This window comes from Drosophila elegans, unplaced genomic scaffold, assembly GCF_018152505.1.
Source record: "Drosophila elegans isolate 14027-0461.03 unplaced genomic scaffold, ASM1815250v1 contig_409, whole genome shotgun sequence".
NCBI classification, from domain to species: domain Eukaryota; kingdom Metazoa; phylum Arthropoda; class Insecta; order Diptera; family Drosophilidae; genus Drosophila; species Drosophila elegans.
This window is the reverse complement of record NW_024545796.1, coordinates 97,160-120,151: the sequence shown is the minus strand read 5'-3', so window position 1 is coordinate 120,151 and position 22,992 is coordinate 97,160. Positions and strand designations below refer to the sequence as shown.

Below are 22,992 nucleotides of genomic sequence, written 5' to 3'. Positions count from 1 at the left end.
TGCATTTGTCATCAGCCAAGGAAACCTCTACATCAATACATCTTTTTTTCACAAATAAATGCCAATCGTATGCTGAGAGATTATATAAAAAATATTGGAAAAATGTTTGGTAACTTAGAATTTAAATTGCATTCAATATGAACTGCACCTCTATTTTCATTTCTTAAGTGACAATGATCTAAAACTTTAACGGTTTTGTCATCGAATAAACTTTGTGATAATTCATAGAATTTCGTTTGTTCGATTGTTAATGGAATGAGCTTTGCAATTGGTTTTAAATGATTATCATACACCATTGATTAACAACTATATATGCTCTGTAGTAAAAGTGATGTACAGTCTTCACCATAATATACTCGACATATATTCAAGTTATCATTAAATGTAATGTAATATGTAATAGCTATATGCTTATGGTAAATGTTTTTGAATTAGATTTACATTCTCTGAACTTAAAGTATCTATCTTCTTCTATTTGAACCCTCATATTTGCGTTTTGTAGCGTTGAAAATACTCTTTCCAAATTTTTGCCGTGCTCCACTTCGTTTTTGCTAAAGACTATTATATCATCAACACATAGCAAATTTTCCCTACGTTTTCTCTCAATATGTCATCTAATGCTCTTTGAAAAATGGATGGTTGTCGTTTAGAAGTTAAATGATAACGATTTTTTCTCGACCCTTGCTTTTTATTCCCTTTTCCGCTACCATTTTGAGAGCGTGTCGTTTTATTTATTGCTTATTTGAGAGATTTGTTAACGCAATCTTGCTCTGTTCTTGAATAATATTTCTTAAAGGCTTTCGGCCAAATTCATTTATTACTGCTTTACCAGTCTCTGCAGCCTGATTTATTATAGCAATTATACCCGAAATAAAAAGACCGCTAAAAAAATGTCCAATTCCTCGTCGTCGTTTACGAGAGATGTGCATCGAAATTGAACAAATCGCTCAAATTTCTGCTTGTACAGCACTGTCACGGTCCAATCCGGGGCCTGATTTTAGTTCCAAAGGCTGAAATCTTCCACCATGCAATGCAGAGGTGTTTGACGGTGATTATTTGCGTTGGCCAAACGAAGGACTTTTTTAAGTTCTGACACAGCAGCCTTCCACCTTGCTATATCGATGGTATGCCTCGTCCTCATCCAGACGCGGCGGAGTGCATGACCTTTTCTGGAGGATAGGAACACTTCTAGGAATCAACTTCTTCCACGGTAGTAAGAGAGGGATGCTTCTGAGTCAGGGTAAAAAGTCGGGCACCGAATCTTCTGATATCCGAACCACGAGGTAGAAGGTATCAAAAGCGGACTATGGTCAGAGGAAAGACCGGGACACTCCGAGATAGCAAGAAGGCTACACGGGATGACTCTGTGGACCGCAAAATCAATAGCCGTCGGAAGGTGCTTATTAATCCATGGAAAATGCGTAAGTCCGCCAGTGGCCAGAAACTGCATACTTGAATTAGAATCAACCGACATCAGAGTGTTTCCCCGGGTGCACGAACGCTTGCATCCCCAGAAACTGTGATGCGCATTCCAATCCCCTCCAATAAGGAAGCGATTACCCACAGAGCCAAACAGACGCAGATATTCATGAGCTGACCAAGAATGATGGTGACTAGGAGGACAGTAGACAGCACCGAACGAAATTATGCCAAACCCAGTGACCAAATTTATGGCAATTGTTTGCAAATGAGAAGATGCTCAACCTCCAGAGATTTGCCAACTAAGCCAGGTCCAACACTACAATCTGATCTGACCCTTCAAATCCTTAAGTGGCGTATATATCAATTCGTATTCATCGGAGTAACCCCCTCACACAATTCGTTTCAAAGAATCCGCTTTAGAAATGATCAAGGGCATATCGCTAATTACGAACATCAGACTGTCACTTTTGGGGTAAATTTTGCTCATTTCGGAGTTACGATCAGCGCTCAATTCAGCTGGTTTTCCCCTTCGTCAATGGACTTTCAATGAGAGAGACCTTCTCGAATCTCTCCCCAAAAAGCATCTGCTTTCGGTCGACTTTCTCGAGATTGAGGAAGTCAGCACTACAAAAACGCTGGGAGTGCGAAGGAATGCAACGACAGATGAGTTTTATTTCGTTGCGTCTCAAGTAAAGTTAACATCAAAGTTTTAAAAACGAGAAATTCTGTCCCAGATTGCTAAACTTTTCGACCCAGACGGCTGGCTATCACCATTTATAATCCAAGCAAAAATATTGATGCAGGACATTTGGCTAGCGATAATTGGTTGGGACGATTTTCTTTCCGCAGATTTACTTCAAAGGTGGCACGATTTCCTTCGCAGCTACAACTTCCTGCTGAAAGTGCGCGTTCCGCGCTGGATACAATTTCAAACCGGCGCAAGGGTCCAAGTTCATGGGATTTGCGATGCTTCCCAAAAGGCGATATATATATACGAGTTCAACGCTTCCTCTGAGCTTCTGCCAGCTAAACTAAGGTTGCGCCAGTGAAAACAGTGTCGCTGCCTAGGCTCGAGCTTTGTGGAGCTGTGCTTCTGGCAGAACATTGGGCCACAGTCCTTTCTCAAATCCCACTTGGCCTTACGGACACTTACTTTTGGATTGATTTCACTATTGTGACCAAGATCACATTAGCTACGCAAGAAAGCAAATGGTCTCACGTTCAGAACACAATCAAGCAGACCTAGCTAGTCGAGGAGTATCATCTGAAGAACTGGCTGACAGTGACCTATGGTGGCAGGTGGTGTTCCTCCCCGTAGACAACAACGAGCAGAGTCGATGTGTTCAATGTCAATAACTTTATTGTCGCATCCACTAATCCAATCCTTTTATTTCGTTTTCCTTTCTTATTTGCGTCATCCAACAATGCCGTCCCACCGAAGTGCCCAATCAACGGAAAGCAGATGTTCTCGAGGAACTAAATCGTTCCGATGCGGAGTCTGCACAGGTATACATTCTCTACGGACATGCCCTCGTTTCCTTCGGTTGAATGCGGAGCGTCGTATGCTGACAGTCTTGATCAATAAATACTGTTCAGGCGTCAGCCGAATTGCCAATAGTTGGCCGAAGTCATGAATCTCCCAATCCTAGGAATTGGAAGCGAGCGCGTCTGCAAAGCTTCCCTTATCCCTATCAATGCAGAGACGCTTAGGATGGAAGTGGTTTTTAGTGTGGAAAACCAGCTGCGGATGCGTACTCCTGCGAGGGAATTGGCCGACACAGTCCGGACACAATTTGCCAACATCGTCCTGGCAGAACCAAATTTCTACAGGCCAACAGGAATCTCCGTGGTTCTGGGTGCAGACATCTACCGTAATCTGAACCAGCCTGGGTTATTACCGAGTCCGAGTGGGCGTCTTGTGGCGCAGAATACTGTGCTAGGATGGATGCTATCCGGTACCTGTGCACAATAATGCATACGGTGCTACTAGTCAGTGAAGACTTAATTTGCAACTCGAAGTATATTGCAAGTCGGGCGGAATGTCTACGCCTAATCTAGTTTTTTAGTATTTTCTCTTTATCCCAATTATCGATAAATGTAAGCTTTTCGGTAAGATCGAATCTGGTCTCATCATGAACCATGATCTTCACTTTTCAATACTTTTTATTTGTAAAAAATTACGCACAAATTTAAAACCCCTACAAAAAATAAAAAACCAGAAAAATGTCCTATAGTACCCACAACGCATTTTTTCTTTATTTTGTGCATTTGTCATCAGCCAAGGAAACCTCTACATCAATACATCTTTTTTTCACAAATAAATGCCAATCGTATGCTGAGAGATTATATAAAAAATATTGGAAAAATGTTTGGTAACTTAGAATTTAAATTGCATTCAATATGAACTGCACCTCTATTTTCATTTCTTAAGTGACAATGATCTAAAACTTTAACGGTTTTGTCATCGAATAAACTTTGTGATAATTCATAGAATTTCGTTTGTTCGATTGTTAATGGAATGAGCTTTGCAATTGGTTTTAAATGATTATCATACACCATTGATTAACAACTATATATGCTCTGTAGTAAAAGTGATGTACAGTCTTCACCATAATATACTCGACATATATTCAAGTTATCATTAAAAGTAATGTAATATGTAATAGCTATATGCTTATGGTAAATGTTTTTGAATTAGATTTACATTCTCTGAACTTAAAGTATCTATCTTCTTCTATTTGAACCCTCATATTTGCGTTTTGTAGCGTTGAAAATACTCTTTCCAAATTTTTGCCGTGCTCCACTTCGTTTTTGCTAAAGACTATTATATCATCAACACATAGCAAATTTTCCCTACGTTTTCTCTAAATATGTCATCTAATGCTCTTTGAAAAATGGATGGTTGTCGTTTAGAAGTTAAATGATAACGATTTTTTCTCGACCCTTGCTTTTTATTCCCTTTTCCGCTACCATTTTGAGAGCGTGTCGTTTTATTTATTGCTTATTTGAGAGATTTGTTAACGCAATCTTGCTCTGTTCTTGAATAATATTTCTTAAAGGCTTTCGGCCAAATTCATTTATTACTGCTTTACCAGTCTCTGCAGCCTGATTTATTATAGCAATTATACCCGAAATAAAAAGACCGCTAAAAAAATGTCCAATTCCTCGTCCTTGCTGAATAATTCGTGGAGACACATACAGACTGCCAATATTCTTTAGTCCGGCACCGCACTGATTCACATAATATTCGTGATAAGATTTCACCATGATGACTATTCTTGTTCTAATTAAACATCATTGGGGTATGTATTATTTATAGGCTTAACCTTCTTTTTTTTCTAAAGTGTAGAGTTACAAAAATCGGAACAGCTGAAGTTTCAAAAGGAACCTTAAATCCATTTGAATCAGTAATTAGTATTGAGATTTCGTTTGGAGACCATATAACTAAAGGATAATATTCAATATTTTAAATTGAATATTTCTTTCTTTTCCATTATAATGCATTAGACGAAGACATCGAGGTCTTTTACAACCTACAAACCTTGGTTTGATTATGTCAGTATAAATAAAAATCAATCCATTTTCAGGTATTTTAGATTCAGCAGGAACATTTGAATACCTAAATGTTTCAGCATTTACTAAGCTAACAAATTCAGTTTCTTCAGCTATATTTCTTTCTTAAGTAGTTGTTTTGTAAATGTCATTATTCAGATATATGTCCGTAATGCCTACCTCCCAGTATTCATTCATGTCTTATGGTATATTTACAATATTTGTAAATGCACATTTTACATTATCAGGAAATACATTCATTGAATCATTTCTAAGCAATGTGACAAACAACTCATTTGAATAACACATCTTTATATTGAAATTTCTAATATTGATAAGATATCCAATTAATTTTGTTTTTCCCTATTTGCACCGGCTTAGTTCGAACCGATATAGACAACTTTTCTCGTCCTGTTATATATTTTAAATCTTGAAATGGTAATGAAACCGCTTTAATTTTTTTTAGCTTAACTCTAAATTTGCGTTATTGATCACTAAGCTTTTTTTATGGTACTGCTAGTTTTTCGATATCCTCTTTTTAGTCTAAAAACGAAGTATCTCTTATTTTTCGTTTAACGTTCAATAAATTTTGTGTTTTAGTTGATTTAAAATCTTCTCCATCACTCTCGGTAGATAAGTCCATCAACTCTATCTTTTTTGGAACGTTAACAGAATTAGGAATTTTGTTTGATTTAAAATCTTCATCATCACTTTCAGTGGACACAAGTGTCGCATCAGACTTTGGTTTAAATTCAGAAGTCGTAGGTTTTATATCAATCCAATCTGTAGTTTGAGATTCAGTTGTTTTGGTTGACATAAATGGCGATTTTTGTTCATTTTGAATATACCATGATTTGTTACGTTTTTCATTTTGATAGAAATTAAGGTCTTGTCGAATTTTAAGGCATTTATCAAAATCACTTATTTTGTTATTATTTGAGATTGGTAAAAATTTTGTACTTATCAATTCATTTCCTCGAGAGTTGTTTATTATTTTTTGAAAGGTGTGGGGGCTCATTAAAATTACTTTTTTTAAACTATGTTTGTTTTTAATCATTTTTTAAAATTTATCCAAAAACTTCTGAGAGCAACGAACTTAGTAGAATAGGTAAAAATCCACCTTTTTGAATAAGAACTTTTCTCTAAGAGTTTAATGTGCGGTTTGGACATGAAAGCTAGCGCAATGCACTTGTATACTTTTTTAGGGAATTTAGATTCGTTTTCGTAACCTTATTATTTCCTCGTAATGTGTTCAAAACTATTTCCACTATTGTTTTTACCAGTTCACTATCGCTATTGCTTATTATTGCCTTTCGTAGTTTATTGCTAGCCTTTTTGAGCACATACAATATATATTTGTTCGCTTTCTTTTCTTTCGTAAGCCATTTTTTTTCGGAATAGCACACCGTATATTCAGAGTTAAAAATGTCTAATCTAAACCGTAAGAGATCGTTAATTCCTTGAGTGAGATCAATAAGTAAGTATCCGTGGGGTTGTTCTGTTACTTCTTTACATATTCTAAATAACTCTGTTGGGTTTTCTGGATAAATTTGTCTTGCCAAACATTGAAATTGAAGCTTAGCTCGGGGATTTTTAAAAGCTATTATATATTTGGTATTTAGTGAAATATCACGGGTATGCGGTGATTTATGAAATATATTTTGAGTAACCACAACAACTGATAAATTCCGGTGATGTGATCCTTTCGTAAACAGTTCACAAACATTTTTGTTAAAGGCACCCATCATAAAGTCGTCTAGAATCAACAGAATAGGCTCATTAATTTCGTTTTCGATTGTTTCAGGCACTCCTTTTAAGTATTCAATATTACTAAAATTTGGTTTAGCACTTTCCTCCCCATAACACCAAATAATTCGATCAATTGAAATATTAAAAAGATCATTCTACGTGGAATTCAGGTTTTATACCCTTGCAGAGGGTATTATAATTTCAGTCAGAAGTTTGCAACGCAGTGAAGGAGACATTTCCGACCCTATAAAGTATATATATTCTTAATCAGCATCACTGGGCGAGTCGATCTAGCCATGCCCGTCTGTCCGTCCGTTTATATGCAAACTAGTCTCTCAGTTTTAAAGCTATCTGCATGAAAGTTTCCCAAAAGTTGTCATTCTATTGCAGGTAGTATATAAGTCGGAACGAGCCGGATCGGACGACTAAAGCATATAGCTCCCATAGGAACAATCGGAAAAATAAATGAAAAAAATTATAACTTAGCTGTTTTTTAATTTTTTGTTTAGTTCTTCGACATTTAGTAATGGTTACATATTTCCGATTTACGGTTTAAATTTCATCAAAGTCGGACGACTATATCATATAGCTCCCATAGGAACAATCGGAAAAATAAATGAAAAAAAATTATAATTTTTCTGTTTATTAATTTTTTGTTTAGTTCTTCGACATTTAGTAATGGTAAAATATTTCCGGTTTAAATTTCATCAAAGTCGGACGACTATATCATAAAGCTCCTATAGGAACAATCGGATATAATAAAAATATATAAAATAACTATCAAATAATTGAGCTGCAAATCATCATAGCTTCAATGTATTTAAACATATACAAAAGTAAATCATAATTTTAATGCTTTCAAAAATGTTTAATTCTTGCAATAGCTGCAAGGGTATATGAACTTCGGCTTGCCGAAGTTTGCTTTCTTTCTTGTTTTTTTATGCTTTTCTTGATCGTGTTTCTTGGCGCAGTTCTTCTTGAAATGAGTATCAGATGCGCAATAATTACATTATATAAGCTGCATGTATCCCTTTTTGCGGGGATCATTTTCAAACATTTTAAGGGAATCCATAGTTAACGATCAGGTCCACTAATAATTTTCTACTAAATCTTAAACGGATGTGTCACCATTACTATATATTTCATAATTAGAGTTTTCTAAGAATACAAAAAGCTTAAACAAATTATTTAATGAACATCGTAGTGGAATTTTTTTCTTATGTATTCTACAATTAGTGAAAAAATTGGGTAATTCAGTTAAACTTTTTCCAATATCTATATCGATTATGTTAGTTGATAAATATTTGGTTAAAAAACTTTTCTTTGTTTCACCCCGAACAATAACTGTTTAATACTTGTTAAAAGGTGAAAGTATATCTTCAAGTCATATATACGGTATATCACCAGCTGACCAATCCAATCCATTTATATTTCGCTGATTTATGTGTTGTTGCTTAAGAGTCTCATTATCCAATTCTTTGATGTTAAACGGCGGTTTAAAATGAAAGAAATTAGGTGTCACAGCTCCAGTCGGCATGAATGCTAGTTCCTTAACAAAAATTTGTTTATAATTTCCGAGTAAATATTGAAAACTTACTATAATGCTTGAATTTCGACTTGGAGTGTTCATGATTGAATGAGTTTTTTTAATCAAGTGGAGTGAGTTTTCAAGGGCTTCCGCCTTTATATACCCGCAAGACAAGAACTAATTTTTAGTTTAAATAAAGTACTCTAACCCAATGAACATGTGTCTAACTAAACGAAATAAAACTTCCCGAAAGACTCAGGACCATGGCGTAATTTTCGGATTCGAATAGTACGTCGTTCATAACTTAAAGTTGAAATGCGGCTCCAATGGCTTGGATGCAGCAAAGTAAAAATAATTTCGTGGGATTTGATAAAGACGAATGGATGCAACTGCTAACATATAAAGAATATATTCAATTGTAGCTTGACCAGTATGACTTTTTGATGTCGGATTCAATTATTGATCACTCACGCATGTCTTCAATAAAGTGTACTTTTAGATTTAGGAAACCAGATAAGCAGTACGTTTTTGTAATTAATCAGTATGGTAACAAAATTGAGTTCGATTCGGAGTCATAGTCAAAAGATTTTACTTCTTCTTTGTCTAAAAACTTAAACCCTGAAAGCGGTAAGGGCTGACTCATAGCCCATCCATATAAATTATTTGCATCGATATAACTTAGAAAATTTATTGGTTTTATGGGATCAAAGCTTTTTAAATATTTATTATTGGCTATGGAAATACGCTGAGTACATTGAGTTAACCCACCTCGTACTGCTGTTTTTAAAAAATTGTACATATCACCATCGCTTATTAGTTCTAATTGTACATTAATAAATTTAAGCATTGCATCCCATGATATTGATGGTGCGGTAACATAATTTACGGGGTCCAACTTGTATATTTGTTGACAAATTTTTATGAAATTTTCAAAAACATTTGCCAAAAATAAAACATCACTTTCTAAATAAAGTTTTAAATAATCTTTTATGGTCTGACAGTTGAAAGATTCCCAAACTTTTAGTGCAAAATTATAATCGTCTATACTACATTTTTCGTCACTGAGAGAATTATATAACCTATCAGTACTAGGAAGTTGTGTCTCATTAAATATCTCTGTGATATCTATATAGTCATACGGGAACACATTCTTCCTCCTCATTTGCTTAAATTTTTCTCCCTCAAATTTTGTACTAAGAATTTTAAAATCTTTGTCTTCCATATAGCTCGCTAGTTTTTCCAAGTTTGAGTTTAAAAATCTAACTGAATCTATGTATCTAATTTTATATCTATTTGTGCTGTTAATATTTATTGTCTGCGTTAGTGCTATATAAAGTTCTTTATTACAAGGTATTGGACTTAATTCCCCCTCTAGTTTTGTAATGAAAAAATGTAGACCGTATTTCGATAAGTTGTGAAAAACTACTGGGAAGAATGGATCACTTAACTTGTACTTAGGCTTACAATTCTTATGAATGGAACCTACGTATTGTCCAGTAAATTGGTTGTAGCATTTATCCAGATCACTCGCATTTATTTCCATTTCAAAGGCGGTGCAATTACCTTCTTGGGCGCGAACATCTATGGGGCTGACAATCGGTTTCTTGGGGGTTGACCAATAAATGTAGTACAGACTCGAAGTTTTTTGTTTCAGAGCTGTACAACATTTTTGCATGCAATCATCACCTGAAATTTTGATAAATTTTAAATAAATAAATAATTTAAAAAAATCTAATAGTTTATTAATTTGTAATATAATTTTTTCTATTTACCATCGTATGTCCACAACTCGTTTGACTGGGATTATATTTGTGTACAACACAAAACGATACTGCACAGGCAGTATGCTTCTGCACTTTTGTTGTTGACGAAGAAGATGGTGAATTCAGACATGTTCTGTAACTTTCCAGAACAGCCTCAATATCGGCATATATCACCGCCGGAGGAGATAATTTCTTGTGGATAAAACGACGCCACTTTCCCGCATTCAAATTTGTTGTGAGTAATGTTTTTAACGTGATAACACTGAAGACAATTTTCACAAAAGTATCCTCCCTTTGGAAAATTGTGACTAACATAATGTAAACACATTTGCTATATATGCGTAGTGTATCATATTTTGGTGTATATTATCGATACCCTATATATTTATGTGGTTTGGTCTTCTTTTTTTTGTTTGAACAGTTGATCCAATATTTTTTTCGCCAGCTTCATCAATTTCATAAATTTTTATGCTGAAGTCCACATTATTTTTCTCAAAATGTCGGACACCAAGTTTGTCGATTGGAAATATAATTCCCGAAAAATTCAACGTTATTCCGTCATATATAATAATTTCATTATTGATGTTAATGTTATAGTTTTTTGGTTTTGTCATTTTTTCTCTTGAATATTTCCTTTGTTGTGGTGTTGAGAAACTAGCATTCTCATGGGCTTTATTTGCTATGGGCTCTTATTTTTTTAGGAGCCTGTATGTATGTATCAGGAATATTTTCGAGTTTTAGTTAGTTATAATTTTGAAGCCAGAGTCTTTTCTTGGAATTCACTGCTCAATGTTAGTAAACATTCTATTGCAGAATTCAGCTCATTTACAATATCATCATAAATGTATAAAGATGCAGTTCTAAAATGCTTTATTGTGCTAACTGTCTCTCCGTCATCTCTTTGTTTTACATATGTACCATATACACTCAAATTAAATTTTATGGCTCGATAATCTATCATACAATGCTTTATAATTTTAATTATATTTTTTGACATTGTTGATAAAATTCATTTAAGTCTATCATATCTTTGACTGCACAATCAATTCGATATGATTTGACAGGAAAGTTAGTCTCTGCTGTGAGCAAAATAATATTTACATTATTTTTAACTTCTCTGGTAGATCCGTTTTTATGCTTATCTGTCAACATATGTTGACGTTCCCTGGTTGACATATACTGTTCACCACAAGTGGGGCATAAAAGTTCTATTCTTTGTTCAATATGACCTTTTTTGGGGTTACTGGACTGATGTTTCTCCTTATCCTCCTCCTCTCTAAATCGCTTTAGGGCATTAGCCGAAGTTGTAGGTTGATCCTCTGGAGCATTAGCCGGAATTTCCAGTATGTCATCTAGGACATTAACTGGAGTTTTCGAGCGGTTTACTAGTTGATGAATTGATCGCTTTTGATGTTCTCTCCAGTTCCCTCCAGCCATTAAAACGTTGAAAGCATTTCGCGGTCATTTACAGTTGCGGTAGTGGGCGTCAAATTCATAATTTTTTACAAGGGTAGAACATAAGTCGCACCTCTTTCTTTTCGTGTTCGACATTTAAACGTCGAAGGCATTCCGAGGCATTGAACACTTGGCATAATGAGCTTCAAACTCACTAAGCTCAATATCTTTGGAACGCAAATCACAAGCAACTGATAACTCTATTTCGATATGGTTTTTTGTTTTTTTTTTTGTTTTGATTAATTTTTTGATTAATTGTATTATATATTTTTATATATTAAGTAATAATTTGTTTTAAACAACGAACTTTTTTCACAGATAGGGGTTTAAACAAAATAGATCTTATTGGTATACGCGATATCTCGAACCGATCCGGATGAAATTATACTTTCAGAATGCAGTTCTGAGGCATTTGAAGAACTGATCCTGAGCAATTTGAGTGGTGTCATTTTTATAGTCTAGAATGTTCACTTGACAGTTTGACATATACAGGGAGTGCATACAGGTATGTTTTACTCCTAGAACCAATCCGATTGGTTTTCGAATATAGAAACCCGCCCAGACACATGTCTAATGGATATCAGAGGTCAAATCAATACAAGGATGGATAACAAGTTATCGGGTGTTGAACGTGGTGTAGGAGGGTTCATGTTGAAGGTAAATATCGATGGTGTCCTTTTCCTTAGGTTAGGGTCAACATTTCTTAAGATGTTGCATCGCAACCATGGACATTTCCCAAAGCCTTAAGCTGAGAGTAGCTGGATATACGGGAGCGGGGGGTTTTTAACGGTTTTATAAACAGTTGAATTTTTTCCAAATGCATTCACATACAAATTTCATAATCAGTGTACATGATATCCGATGGAACCCACTCGTTTTATTTGGTTTCTAAATATTCTCGCCAAATGTTTGGACCGATCCCCTGAGAAAATGTACGAGAAAGTGAACCCGCATACCCACAAACCTTAATCTCAACCACAACCCTCTTGTGCGACCTGCTGACTGCTTGTGCGCGAAGGTGTGAAAATGATAAAGGGTACGAGAAAGTGAACCCGCATACCCACGAACTCTAATCTCAACCCCCACCCACTTGTGCGTCCTCACGACTGCTTGTGCGCGAAGGTGTGAAATTATAATTTTGATCAAAAAGAGTAATTTTTAATTAAGAATCGTAAAAAGTATACCATTGGAGGAATGGTCTTGAAAAATGCTTTCGAATGATACCAATTTTTTTTTTTTTTTGTTTTGGTGGGGTAGTAGTAGTAGTAGTGTTTCAACTTAGCGTTATGGTTATCTACGCTATTCGAAAAACTCAAGGGTTGGTTATCCGTGTATATTACGACCTTTGAATACCCGTAAAGATAATGTCTTTAACTTTGCAGTGCCCAAACGATAGCGATCATCTCTCTTTCGTTAGTTGCGTAGTTCTCTTCAGTTTTTGACAGGGTGCGCGAAATGAACGTTGCGCCTAATGCGTAACATGAAGCGTCAGTAGTTAATTGGAATTATTTTCCAAAATCTGTATAGGCAAGGGTAACCTCCCTGGTGACGAGAGTATTTTTAGTTTCTCGAATGCTATAATCGCGTCTTTGCTCAAGTTGATAGCAGTTCTGCTTGACTTGGTCTTAAGTACACGGCCTTCTTCGCCTCTTACAAGAATGGTTAGGGGTTTCGCTATTTTCGCGTAATTTTTTATGAACCGACTATAATAACCTGTCATGCCCAAAAAGGAACGGAGATATTTTAACTTTTTTGGAACTAAAAATTTTGTAATCGCTTTTATTTTATCAATGTTGGTTTTTACTCAATTTTCTGATATTGTGTATCCCAAGAAGTCTACTTCGATTTTGAAGAAATGGCATTTCTCTATTTGCGTTTTGCAGCGTTGAAAATACTCTTTCCAAATTTTTGCCGTGCTCCGCTTCGTTTTTGCTAAAGACTATTATATCATCAACGTACACATAGCAAATTTTCCCTACGTATTCTCTCAATATGTCTTTGAAAAATGGATGGGGAATTTTTCAAACCGAATGGGAGTCTCGTAAATTCATATTTTCCGCCATTTACCGCGAATGCTGTTTTTTCTATGTCCGTATCTTTCAATGGTATTTGGTGAAAACTACTCTTAAGATCTAATACCGAAAAATACTTGTTGTCCCCAAGCTGTGCAATAATTTCTCCATTTTCGCGAATGGGATTCCGATCTGAAATAAAAACTTCATTAAGTTTCCATAATCAATTACTAATCTTTTATTTGTTTTCTTCGGACTGACCGGACTTTTTCGAGACTACCCAGACTGGTGCATTATATGGTGATCTTGAAGGTCTTATAATACCATCTCTTAGCATCTCTGTTATTTGTTTTTATACTTCCTGTTTGAGTGATATTGGGTATGAGTAATGTTTTCCGTAAACTGGGGAATCTGATGAAGATCTGATCCCACCTGCTACTTTAGTTGTAAATGCTAAATTTGAAACGGGATCTGCGAAGAGGATTTTGTGACTTTGTACGTGACTCGGTCATATTGCTGAGTTGCGGTCCAATTGTATTTACTGCTTGCGTCGCTAATTGATGAATTTTAATTTTGCGTTTGTTTCCGAGAATTAATATATAATTTTTTACATCTATTATTGCTCCTAGGCTTTTCATTGTATCATTACCCAAATTACCGTGATTACTCATAATACTCTTGTTCTGAACTTGATGTGGCTTCATCTGAATTTTACTGCACGGTACTTTCTGTCTCTGGTTGAATATAGAACTGTCTTAGCATCTTATTATTATATGGGACATTAGCGGTGCTGAGAGGTCTTTTCCCTGCATAACCATTATTTGCTGGTTTGTTGATATAATTTATATGAAGCGATCGAACTGACTGATCGGCGTCCATATGTACCCGTTTCGGTTGTGGTCGTGGCGGAGGTTTTGGTGTGCTATAGGGTGCTACTGCACCTGATTAGTTTGTATAAGGTTGACTATAAAATTTTAATTGGTTAGTTTAAGTAATTGGAGGTTTTCTAGGTTGGTTTGGGTTATGTTAAAGATGCGGATGGAAATTTTGTTTGTCGGCTACCATCCGATATGGTTGTTGGGGTTTGGGTGGTAGCACGGATGCCCTCCCAAAATACCGAGTTTTTGGTGTCTGGTTATTCTTAGCATTTTGGTTCTCTAGCAGACTACATAAACTACATAAACACGCTCTACGCGTGTTCTAAGTCATGTGGCCCTTAAATGGCCAGCAATTGAGCCAGTTTTCCATTAAGGCCTCTGACAAAAGTGTCTAAGGCTTTTTCCCTGTACATGGCTGTCAGAGATTGTATAGTTTCTTGTGAGGCATCTAATCTGCCAATTTGGTTCAGAATTAGTGATAGTTGTTGATAAACTGTCTGATAATATTCGTCTATAGTATTAGCTAGCAGCGTGTCTTGGGAGTAGCTAAACCCGCTCCGTTCAACTAGCATTGCTGTTTGTTGTGCAATCAATGCTTACTCTTTTCTTCTGTCTCTAACTTAGTCTTTTCTCCCAATAGTTGAAATAACAGAGGTTCTGGTTCCACTACGTTGATTTCCCTTGACTTGAAGATGGTTTCGCCAATTGTTACCAATTGTTACGGTATTGTATTATGAAAGAGCCTTGCAGTTGTAGAAGTGTTTCATCTAGTGAGACTGGTCTATTGAAGTTGTTCAAAAGAATGGTGCCTGGTAGTATTTTTTCGATGTCCGGTATATGTTGATTGTTGATTGTCTTATCATTATAGGATTCACAAGGTTTAACTATTGCAAATAATTGTCTCTTACATTCTACAAAATTTTCATATTTTTTATGATTGATTATTTGGGCTTTTTTTTATTGCTATTGCTATTGGTCGTTGCCTTTTGTGGCTAACTTGATTCGAGCAAATTCCAATAATTTTTCTATGTTAAAAATAAGTTATTTTCTTTTTTAAAAATTTCCTCCACTATTTTGGTTTTGTACGTACAAATCAATTTATTGTGTCTAACACATGGCCCTTGTAATTGCGTATATTATGCCGGTTATTTCTTCTTTAATTAATTGAATTTTAGACAATAAAATATTTGTATTCTGATTTACGTTTTCTTCTGAGCTCTGGGTAACTTTCAACATTGCATTAGTAGCATTAGTAAGTTAGTTCATTTTTTGATTAATTAATCTGTTAATTACTACTTGTCTATTGTTGTTTTCTAGCTGCTCATATATCTTATCTTCTAAGATCTGATAATCGTGGTTATCTGGTGATCCCTCCATCCATTTCCATGCAGTACCTATTGCTTCTATTGCCCTTTTTGTCTTTTTTGAGTGTGGAGTATGCGTAAGTCAGTTTGGATCTGTTTTAGTTCATAGGAAAGATAGTAAATGAAATGATTCTTCTAACTTTGCCAGAGTGTCTTCATAGCTTTGTAGGTTAAAGATATGGATGATTTTAAATGTTGCTTAGCCGCTAATCCGGTTTCGAGTGAGATGATTTGTGAATTGGAATAGTCGAGGACTGTATCACCAAGCATTTTGGTTATAATCTGAAAAATTATATTCTTATATTATTTGTATGTATGATTTTTCCGGTTTGTATTTTAATGGTGGTCGTTTTAATTTGAGCTACCTTCTCGGCTTTGTATCTAGGCCTAAGTTAAGTTCCTAAACTTTTATCTATTTTGACGTGAACAGTTTCGCCTGGCTTAAAAAGTTTTGGTAGAATTTTGCCTCGGTTATGGTGTTCGAGATCGGCTGTTTGTTTATTTTTAATTTTATGTTTTATTTCTTCTCGTTTTTTTCTAAGTCTTCTGCTGAACTGGAGATTGTTTTTCTAAAAAATAAATCTATTGGTCTTTCTTTTGTTACAGAATGGATCGATTTATTATATTCCTGAACTGCTTTAAAGATTAAATCCTTAACTGATATGCTCCCGTTGTCTTTTTTGAGACACCGCATGATTTCGGATAGGGTTAAATGAAACCTTTCTATTTGTCCGTTACTTGTCGATGCGTACGGAGCAGTGGTGTGCACTGATATTTTTAGTTCATCTTTTAACATAAACTTTATTGCTGCTGAACCAAATGATCGTTCGTTGACCATTATTATCTATTTCGGCATACCGAACGCAATTAACATTTCCCCTAAACGGATTTTTAATATCTCCAGATGCTCTTGACTCCAAAATTTAAACTTGAACAAACTTTGAAAACTTGTCAATTCCCGTTAAGACTCTATCTTTTTCGGTAATACAAATATCTATATGAACCATTTCTCCTGGGTAATTGGGAATAGGGGTCGGTTGGCTCTATGCGCTCGTTCAGGTACGAGGGTAATTATTTCGTTTTGTTGGGACTCGGAAGTTACGTCGTCTATTTCGTTTTGAGTAAACATTATCTTGTATGATTTAAAATTTGAATTTTTCCCATTACATCTTCGGATTTAATGATTCCGTTTATAAGCTTAGGGTCAAGTCTACTAGTTAAAATTGGGCTGATGCTGAGTGACTGATTTAATTAATTTCCGCGGGAGCTCGGGACACGGCGTCCACTACCACATTGGCTACTTCGGGCTTATACCTTATCTCGTGGTTATAATCGCCAATGAGGTCTCTCAAGCGTTTCAGCTTAGCGTTATGGTTTTTTACGCCATTCAAAAAACTTAAGGGTTGGATATCCGTGTATATTACGACTTTTGAATACCCGTAAAGATAATGTCTTTAACTTTGCAGTGCCCAAACGATAGCGAGCATCTCTCTTTCGTTAGTTGCGTAGTTCTCTTCAGTTTTTGACAGGGTGCGCGAAATGAACGTTGCGCCTAATGCGTAACTTGAAGCGTCAGTAGTCAATTAGAGTTATTTTCCAAAATCTGGATAGGCAAGGGTAACCTCCCTGGAGACGAGAGTATTTTTAGTTTCTCGAATGCTATAATCGCGTCTTTGCTCAAGTTGATAGCAGTTCTGCTTGACTTGGTCTTAAGTATACGGCCTTCTTCGCCTCTTACAAGAATGGTTAGGGGTTTCGCTATCTTCGCGTAATCTTTTATGAACCGCCTATAATAACCTGTCACGCCCAAAAAGGAACGGAGATATTTTAATATTTTTGGAACTACAAGTTTTGTAATCGCTTTTATTTTAGCTATGTTGGTTTTAACTCCATTTTTTCAAGGGCAACAAGGTCAAACGGTAATCAACGGACCTTGGACCCCGGCAAAGCGGACATTGGACGCTCACACGGCAAGGGCAACAGGGTCGAACGGTAAATTGGCGGACTTCGGACCCGCACAAAGAGGACGCACCGTGAACTAACGGTGCGGCAGTGGAGCTGAAAAAGGGAAATAACGGGACCATCACAAGCTATAAAAGGCGGCGCAAGCGCAGCACACAAGAAGTAATAGTGCGAGAATCAGAGCGAGTGCGTGTACGCGAGACCAGTAGCAAGTTAATCAAGTGCCGAGTACCAGGATCAAGATCGCAAAGTCGAGACGCCGAACGACTGAGAGTCTACAAGGCTGAGGCTTCAACGCTGAGATCCAACGGGTGCTAGGTCGTGGTTAAATCGAGCTCAGGGAGTCCTTGCGTGGGTCTGCGATAAAGGTGGCTGGGCGAAGAGGTCGAACCTAGTTCTGCCTGCTAGGCGATACACCTTGCCGACACAATCCGGACCAACTTAGGGAGTCTTCGATAAAGGTGGCTAGGCGAAAAGTCAGAACCTCGTTCTACCTGCCAGGCGAAACACCTTGCCGGTCCCGACAGTGAGCTTCGCATAATATCCAGAGTCTTGAAGGAGCCGTCACGAGTCAGATACCAGCAAGCAGTCGACGACGAGGAGCGACGCCGCGAAGGAGAGCGACGAGGAGCTACGCCGCAGAGGACGACGACGAGGAGCAGCAGCAGCTGAAGAGCCGCGAGACTTGTATAAGGAGACGAATAAAGACAGATACGAGCCCAACAGAACTCTGGCGTTATTATTTGGTCAAAGGCAATCACCCAATATAAATTTGGTGGAACGAACCCATAACCTCTCTGAGCTAGCCGCCCGTTAACGTAGCGAGCAAGAATACATAGAAATCAGGTCGTTACATCTGGCGCCCATTAGTGATTGCCCTGACCAAGAGAACAAAAGATCAAAGATGGGAAAGTCCTGGATTTATAATCTCGAGGGCTCGGTAGAGGCGATGAGGAAGACCCTGGCAGAGACGGTTGACCGCATAACAGAAGACCCGGTCGTGGCAGAGTTAGTGGCAGGTCTGGAGGTCAAATACCGGAAGCTGCCGGTCCCAAAATTCAAACTAACAGCCGCAGATGCCGAAGACGTTATAGCAAGCCTGGATATTCAGAGCATGGCAAGCGACGGCAGGCAGCGAGAAGGCAGCCGCGAGAGGAAAGGAAGCGTACGGCCACATCCGCAGGATTACGCCAAGGTGGCCAAGCAAGTCCGAGAGTGGAACTTTCGGTATGACGGCAACGACAAGCCACTGGAGTTCCTGGAGCAGGTGGAGTGGTCAGCCGTGGTCTGGATATAAACCAGATCCCACGAGCAATGCCAGAGCTGCTACAGGGCAGAGCCCTAAAGTGGTTCATAGCCAACAACCGGCAGTAGTACAACTGGGGAGACTTCATATTCAGCTTCCAAGGATATTTTCTTTCTCGAGGCTACATGGAGAAGCTAGCGGACCAAGTCAGGCAGCGGAGGTCAAACAGCGGTACTATCCGAAGAATCCAAAAATGCAGGGCGAGATAAACGCCAAAGTAGACGAGCTACTTGAAAAGGGCTGCATCGAACCGTCAAGGAGTCCGTACAGCTCACCAATAGTCATGATGAGAAAGGAGACCGGGAAATGGAGGCTCTTTGTGGATTTCAGCCAGATCCACGCAAAATCCGTGAAGGATGCATATCCAATGCCGATTATCAACTACACCCTGGACCAACTCCGAGAAGCAAAATATATTAGCAGCCTCGACTTAAAGGACGGGTACTGGCAGATACCGTTGGAGGCAGCCAGCAGGCAGTACACCGCATTCACAGTGCCAGGGAAAGGCCTGTTTCAATGGAAAGTTATGCCTTTCGGCTTACACTCGGCATCAGCAACATTCCAGCGGGCGTTGGACCAGGTAATTGGACCCGAAATGATGCCGCACGCTTTCGCGTATCAGGATGATATAATCGTCATCGGACGGACACTAGAGGAGCACATGCGGAACATAAAGGAAGTATTCAGAAGACTGCGAGCGGCGAACCTAAAAGTAAACGCTGATAAGTGTAAGTTCTTCAGGAAGGAACTTCAATACTTAGGGCATCGCATTACAGACCAAGGCATCGGGACGGATCTGGAAAATGTATCAGCGATAGCGTTTCTAAAACCACCGGCAACTGCCAAAGAACAGCGGCAGTATTTGGGAGTGGCGTCGTGGTACAGGCGTTTTGTGCCAGATTTTGCCACACTAGTGCATCCGCTGAACGCCCTTCTCCGAAAGGGTGTCAAATGAGAATGGACCGACGACCACCAGCAGGCCTTTGAAGCTGTCAAGGCAAGATTGGTAGCCGACCCAATTTTGGCATTCCCGGATTTTACAAAGCCGTTTGTGCTGCAGACCGATGCCAGCGATTATGGGCTGGGCGCCATTCTCACTCAAAATTCCGACCAGGGTGAGCGGGTGATCTCCTATTCCAGCCGGACCCTAAACGGGTCGGAAAAGAGTTACTCCGCCACTGAAAAGGAATGTTTAGCAATCGTGTGGGCCATAAGAAAATTAAAGCCATACCTGGAGGGATACCACTTCAAAGTGATAACAGATCACATGGCCCTGAAGTGGTTGCATAGCATCGAGAGCCCAACCGGAAGAATCACGCGGTGGGCACTGAATCTCCAGCAATACGACTTCGAAATCACATACAGGAAAGGCCAGCTGAATTGTGTGGCGGACGCACGATCGCGGCAACCCTTACCTGAAACCTGCCGAAGGTTGAAAACGAAGTCACCTGGTCAGCCAGCAAAACAAGCCGAATGTAGCTGGATAAGGGACATAAGGGTCAAGAAAGCACAGACCCCCAAAAATATCCGGACTATTTAGTGGAGGCCGACCGGCTGTACCGGCACATTCCTCACAGAGCAGGCAACGAGGATGTGGTCGCATGGAAGCTATGCGTACCAATCGGGTCAAGGCAGCGAGTCATGGCCGAGAACCACGATATGCCGACGTCCGGACACATGGGCAGCCGGAAGACGATCGCGAGGGTGGCAGTGAGGTATTATTGGCCAGGCATGCACCGCGACATTAGGAAGCACATGCGGAACTGTGAGAGCTGCCTCAGGTACAAGCCCAGTCAGCTCCAGGCAGTCGGAAAAATGCTCACACAGATCCCAGAGGAGCCCTGGGCCACAGTATGCGCCGATTTCGTTGGGCCGCTTCCTCGGTCGAAACACGGGAACTCGATGCTACTAGTGCTCGTAGATCGGTTCTCGAAATGGACGGAAATAGTGCCAATGCGTAGGGCTACCACAGAGACGCTGGAAAAGGCAATCCGGGAAAGGATTGTCTTAAGGTACGGCGTGCCGAAGGTCTTGATCACCGATAACGGGGTACAATTCACGAGCAGGGCGTTTAAGCGGTTCTTGACAGATTTGGGAGTGCGGTACCAGTTCACAGCCCCGTACACTCCACAAGAAAATCCCACGGAGAGGGCCAATAGAACTGTAAAAACAATGATCGCCCAGTTTGCCGGACAAGACCAGAGAACGTGGGATGAGAAATGCCAGAATTGCAGCTGGCCGTGAACACTAGTGTAGCCGAGTCCACAGGGTATTCCCCGGCATTCGTCACGCAGGGTAGAGAGCCCAGGTGTCCGAGCGCGTTGTTTGATGAAGAAACCACCGGCACAGGAAGAGAATGCAAAAAAAATAAACGAAATATTCGTGCTGGTCAGACGGAACATGGAGAAGGCGCCGCAGGATCAGGCGCGCCACTACAATCTCCGGAGGCGCCCTTGGAAACCACAGATCGGAGACACGGTATGGGCCAAGGAGCACCATCTATCCAAGGCGGCAGAAGGATTCGCGGCGAAACTGGCCCCCAGATTCGAGGGACCGTTTAAAATAATTAATTTCGATTCTCCGGTTATTTTCAACCTGCGGCACGAACACACGGGCAAAGAAAGGAAAACACACATAAGCCAGTTAAAACCCCAAAGCAAAGAGGGGCAGTCTCAACAAATCCGGCGTATCGGAGGAGCACTGTACCCTAACCGAAGAAAGGGGGAGGACGATACACGGTATCGAAATTAACGGTTAAGCACACACACACAGGCACACACATCAGGAGCGCGATACAGCAAATTGGTTGGTGACACGCAGAGGACGGGTTTTTTCCGCGCTCTCCAATCAGATTCGAATTTCCACCGTCGTAAAGATCAAAAATAGCTAAAAGTGTGAATTGTTTAGTGCGGGTCACCTCAGGTTGCAGGTACGTACCACAGACGCAACAGGAAGGTTCTATCCAGCCAATCAACCACACTGCTACGCTTGCAACCGACGGCCAAGCTTGGTGGACAGAAGGGGGGATTCTCTCTCTTCCGCACCCACACAGCAACGCTCCACACCAGAGCGCCTCATTTTTTGGCGTTTTCCTCTCAGTTTCCACAAGCCGCACACGCGCGTTTTTCCCGGCACAACCAAGCAACAGCGATCAGCTGATTGCAGTGTTGGACAGCGCCGAGCTTAACAGTGAGCTTAACATTAAGCTTTCCGGATTGAGCTAGGGAGCTATCCGATATCGGTTACCCGGGATATTTAAAATAAAAAATTTAATACAAAATAAACCCAATTTTACCACCTTCGCCACTGCCTCCAGGGGTGGATGAGCAAACATCCAAGGTACCGGCCAATTCCCAACCCCACCGCGATAGCGGCGCCAACTCAAACGGGGCCCTGGGGACCGAGTCGGAGCGGTATAGCTCCCATCAGGCATCAGCCGGGGGAAATCCCGGTTCACCGCGGGACCTCCAACTGGTGCAGGCGATGGATAAGGTGAAAGGGTCCGGACATGACGAGGCACAGGCCCTTGCAGTTGCCAGGGCGGAGGAAGAGCTGCTAAGGAAGTTCCAGATGATGAAACAGAAGGTGCCGCGGTCTTCTACGGCGATAGAGCAGACTTCCGAGGCTCACCCAGTGTCAGCGCCCCCTAAAGTAACGATCAAACCACGCCGAATAGAAGTCGGGAAGCAACCAGCCCTAAAGAGGCCATCGATGGAGCCCAGAAGAAGCAGCGGGTCCAGAAAAGCGCCACAGCCCTCACCGATGAACTGGGTAAGATGCTCGACGAAATGATCGCGAAATTCACTGACACGAAGAGTAACAACAAGAAGGTTGTCCGTCATGTCATCCAGGCCACGATCGACTCACTGCAGGCTATGAAAAAGCTGCAAAGCGAGATTAGTGCGACGCTGGAGGAAACTCACGCCAGGGTTCCGACCGCCTGCGCAGCCCAGCAGACAACGCCATCGATGGTTGGCCCAGGACAAGAAGCCGCTAGCACA

At 39.6% G+C, this 22,992-nt stretch overlaps 1 protein-coding gene across 4 annotated transcripts in view; it reads left to right on the top strand.

Moving 5' to 3' along the window:
- Positions 1–22,992, top strand: part of LOC108136152 (meiosis regulator and mRNA stability factor 1) — a 66,576-nt gene that overhangs the window by 20,789 nt on the left and 22,795 nt on the right. The window contains exon 1 of one of the 4 annotated variants that reach the window (XM_041708902.1): positions 10,232–10,249. The exons of the other annotated variants lie outside the window; for them this stretch is intronic. The gene's annotated coding sequence lies outside the window, so the exon portion shown is untranslated. Of the gene's footprint in view, positions 1–10,231; positions 10,250–22,992 lie in introns of those variants that run through there. 4 annotated transcript variants of the gene reach the window in all.